The sequence below is a fragment of the Pinus tabuliformis genome, chromosome 3_2 (assembly GCF_031772625.1).
Source record: "Pinus tabuliformis cultivar Carrire ecotype Pingquan chromosome 3_2, CPIR1, whole genome shotgun sequence".
In the NCBI taxonomy this organism is placed as follows: Eukaryota; Viridiplantae; Streptophyta; class Pinopsida; order Pinales; family Pinaceae; genus Pinus; species Pinus tabuliformis.
The window spans coordinates 984155483-984160380 of NC_142302.1; positions in this window are offsets into that span (position 1 = coordinate 984155483).

A 4898-nucleotide genomic window follows, 5' to 3' on the forward strand; every position below is an offset into this window, starting at 1 on the left:
GTCATAGTAGAAACCTAAGTTACACTGTCTAGGCGTGACAAGGGGCCATAGTTCAGGAATTATGGATGCACCAATAAATAAATAAATAAATAAATATATATATATATATATATATCTTGGAAAATTCCATACAACTAAACTATATTAAAATATTTTAGCAAAAAAAGTTAAAACAATGGGGTGATCAAAGATTGTGGTGCAAAAATGTTTCATTATATACCCTTATGTCCTCTCTAAATTTCTCTAACATTTGAGGTTACTCCCCTGCTTCTCTCCACACCCACGTTCCTATGTTCCAGAGTCTTAATGGAATATTGCATTTTTGAAACCTGCTCTTCAAAATGTGCTTTTTGAATTTGGGTTGAATAGCATGATTGCACTGTATTTTGTTAACAATGATTCCTTGGACCATATTCTGTTTGGGTAGCTCAATTGGTAATGGCCATGGAAATGAAATATTTAACCTGTTTGGTGACATCCTTCATTGTTGTTTTGATGAATTAGATCAAACTCACATCTTGGCCCTCAACGTTTGTGTTATTGTTTGGCTAAAAATGAATCGAATTCCTTTATATCTTTCTGAATATGTTTTCAAGATATGTTTTCTTTAGACAGTAACATTGGCTCACCTAGTTTTTCTCAACGACTGTTTGTTCAGGAAATATGGGATTTAATTTGTTCACTTCTCGTTCATCCACACATGTGGTTATGAAATGTATGTCTTGAAAGCATTTTCATTGCTTGGTTCAAAATTATGCAGAGAGGTTTGTGCCTATTTGGTTAGTAGTCAATGTGGAGATGTTTCCAATTTTGAAGTAAATGAAGATTTCAATAAGGACCTCAAAATATCACTACTGGAACCCATCTTCAAGAAGTTGGGAAAGGTTGCACTTAAAGTGCGAGGTGTACAGGTATGATCAGTTGCACTTTCCAACATATAGTCTGTTATATAATATACATATGTACTAGATTAATTGACAGTTAGTTCCTAGATTTTCCTTCCTGGGCGTTGGATCTTTGAGTGGTATAAAGCCATTTCTTTTCAAATGGGCCATCAAGGAGTTCAAAGCCATGGAGCAACAATATTTCTACCACTATATAAAATCACAGAAGGATTTGTAGGGAAGGTGATTTCTGGTGAGGAAAATGAGACTTTTGAATTTTACATGGCAGTATTAATAAGGATGATTGGATAATAGTTTGCTTTTTTTCTTAATAGAGGTTGAGTAGCTTACATTAATTTCTTGGTTATTTAATCTTTTATTCAGGGGAATTGAAGCTATTGGCAGATGATATTCTATGCCACATGAAAGACATCATAGGGATTGAAAGTTTTGTACAAGCTTACAATTCAGTGAGACAGAAAGTGAAGGCAACACAAGACAAGAGAAAGAAAATAGAAAAGATAGCTGCAATCGTTAACCCAATGCAGCATGCACAAAAGAAGATGAAGTTAACAGAAAAATGCTAAGCTCAAAAAAAAATTAAAAAAAATGCAGAGGTTGATTTCTACCAGCCTAATTATCCTGCTTGGAATTTACTCGATTTTCTAGTGTTCGAGTATTGCACTCCTTGTCATAAAAAAGGGAAGGCATAAAGCGCTGCTTGCAGACACTTGATTCAGGTTTTTATGTGCTCACTGAAATTAGATTGTGAATGAAATTTTAAAGTTCACTGGATTAGATATAGTGTATTGGATTATTAGTTTTTTTCTTTTTTTCTTTTTGTAATTCAATTTTTTTATTATTTAAATTAATGATGAGCTAACTTAACTTTCTAAGAGTGTCTTCACTAAAAAGATAATGCCAAGGAACGGATGTTAACATATTGTTGTAAGTGTCTATGATGTCTCTGAAAGCATCACATTCCAAAATGAAATGTTTTTCCATTCCACTGCCCTTGAAGTGCAAAAAGTACACACCCGTTCTTCACAAGCTTCTTTAGGCCTTTTCCACCGGCTGTAGTTGATGCGAGTTAGTTCTTAGTAATTCTTTTTTCTACCCAACTCTTTTTCCCATATATACTTACGAAACTTCTCCATAACATAACTCTTTGGAGTCGTCTAACGAGGTGGAGGAATTGCCTGGATGGCCAAAAGTGGCCAGAATCCGGGCAAAAAAATTTCAAAAAATCTTGTTGAGACAGTGTTTGAATCATGTTTTTGATCGCTGAAATGGATTCAGCACCATCAAAAACCTCTAGGAAAGCTAAAATTTTGAAGTTTAACAACTGTAACTTGGATTTACAAAAATCCTTGCCGGATTTTCTCTAAATATGACCGGAATTTCCATAACTTTCCAAGCAACTCCTCCGCCTCGTTAGGCGCAACTCTTTAAATCCTTGATATTTGTGGGACATGCATTGAGGTAAATATTCCATTTTTGCATCCATTTGTTGTTTTGTCTCATCCATGATTTCTTTCTTTCCCTCATTCCTTCATTGAAGATAACTAGTGGTGTGGTAAAATTGTTTTTTATTTAAATTATTTCTTAGATTGTATCTATAAACTGAGCTGTACTATTTGGCCTATTAATTATTGTCTCTTTTATTATTTATCTGTGTCCCAAGACAGTGGATATTGCATTGGGTTTTTTGTCAAACCCATATTAATTTGAGTTTGACCAAAAAAATTGTAAAAAATTCTATAGTATAACATTACATATTGAAATATATAATATTTTAAAAATAATTTAATTTATTTATGTTAAATTTAATTGGCTATAAAATTAAATATGTTATTGTTCATTGCCTCTCTTAATATGCCTATTACTTTTATTAATTAAAAAAAAATACAAAAATCACTTCAGAGCAATTATGATGCATAATACCTCACGGTTAAAGTCACATCAACATCAAGATGTATTTTGGATTTTTATGATTATCTAGGGGAGGGACGCCATTACCTGTGCTCCCTCCCCTCCACCCGGCCTACGAGCACGTGGACACCACATGAAGTTGTACGACACGCGTCCAGCGTGGGCTGCCACATGTTGTGCAGCGTGTCAGGCAATAAAACAGCGTTTGCCGACCTTCCGCCCGCTCGTTTCCACCTATTTGCCGCGATGTGTGGTTTGCCTGTGGGTTTTCTGTTCGGGTCCGGTGTTTGTTCGAAGCCCTCCGCCGACGATGGCGCGGGACGGCTCCATTACCTGCGCGCTTCGTCCGCCATGGTTGAGCTGATGTCCGCCATTGTTTGCTTGCATGAATCCATGGTTGGAACAGGGTTTCTTTTGTTCTTGTGGTTTTCCGCCTGCTATTGTTGTTCAATCTGGACCGCTGGTGGTTTAGGGTTTCTTGGGTGGTTGTTTAATTCGCGCTATTTGTTGTTTGGGGAGGAGCCAGTACCAATTTCAGCGAGTTCGAGGTCGAAGGTGGCATTTACTGGTAATGGCAGGTTTTGGTGGTTTTGTGTGGTTTTTTTTTCTCCAGTTGCTAATTTCCCACTTGTTGTAGGTGTGGCAGGTGTGGCGAGCGCTGGAGAAGGTCTGCCAAAGGTGTGGCGAGCTTTGGACTTGGACATGGCTTCTATCCGGTAGGATTTTAATCCTACCAGCCATTTCTGATGTGTTTTTCAACACCTCACCTTGTTTATTGGAATTTTTGTTAAATTTGCAGACAGGTTTTGGGTTTTGTGGAATTTTTGTTAAATTTGCAGACAGGTTTTGGGTTTTGTAGGTTAGGGGTTTTGTTTTGAGGGTACCAGCCATTTCTGATGTGTTTTTCAACACCTCACCTTGTTTATTGGAATTTTTGTTAAATTTGCAGACAAGTTTTGGGTTTTGTAGGTTAGGGGTTTTGTTTTGAGGGTTTAGGGTTTTGCAGGTTAGGGTTTTAGGGTTTTGTTTGCAGGGATAAAGTGCACTGGTTTATTAACCATTTCCTTACTATTCTTTTTGGGTTGTACATTGTGAGATAAGGGCAATTGGTTGCCTTCTTAAAAGTTCTTATTTGTTGCGTAGAAACCAGTGAAACAGGGTTTGACACAGTGAAACCAAGTTCTTATTGCACGTGTTTAGAGACATTATTTTACCTTATTCTGTTATCTGAGAAAGGAAATGTAGGGTGCGCCACTGTATGTTAAGCCTTGCATGTATGTTATGCTGATAGACATGATTATTTTTTCAAAATTTATGATTCATTAGAAGCTGGAAATTACTGCTTAGTTCTGTGAGAAAGAAGCTTATGATGGATATTGTCTCATAGTTGTCTTAAATGGGACGAGATGGGAAAATTAAAGCAGAAATACCAATATTTATTTTATGTTTTCAAAATTTATTTATTTTATTGGGGCTTTTAAGACAACATGTCATCCTGGCTAAAAGACCTTTTTTGGGGCTTTTAATGTATGCTACTATGCCACAACTAGTTTACAATGTACATTTACCAACTTCTAAACAACTATCAGGTCATTCTGAATCTCAGCTTCTTTGAGTAGAATGACCATAGCCAAGTCGGATCCTTCCATGTTTTTTTTGTAAGGTTTGTATTCAAGAAAGGGGTAGTTTTCAAGACAGAAAATTTATAATATAAAAAGAAACAATTCACTATCTATAGACATAGTTAGCTATAGAAGTAGAAAGCAAAGTCGCACACTAAAAGTAGCTCTCATTTGAGAGAAATTGTGGGTTTTAAAATGCAAAATCCTTACATATAGAGATACACGATGCATAAAAACTTTGACGATACAATGAAAAGACTCTTTGATCACAAATAATCACATTTTGTCCGGAAGCTAAAGATTTTATTAACAAGAAAAGCTTCCACCAAATTTGTGTTGTAACTAAACTACTTAAAGCCATAACACTAGTCACAAACGCTTTATAAAACTGTCAAAGATATACAGACAAAGAAACATAGGCCATGAGCTATGCATCTCAGTAATGGGAAGCTTTAGTGTG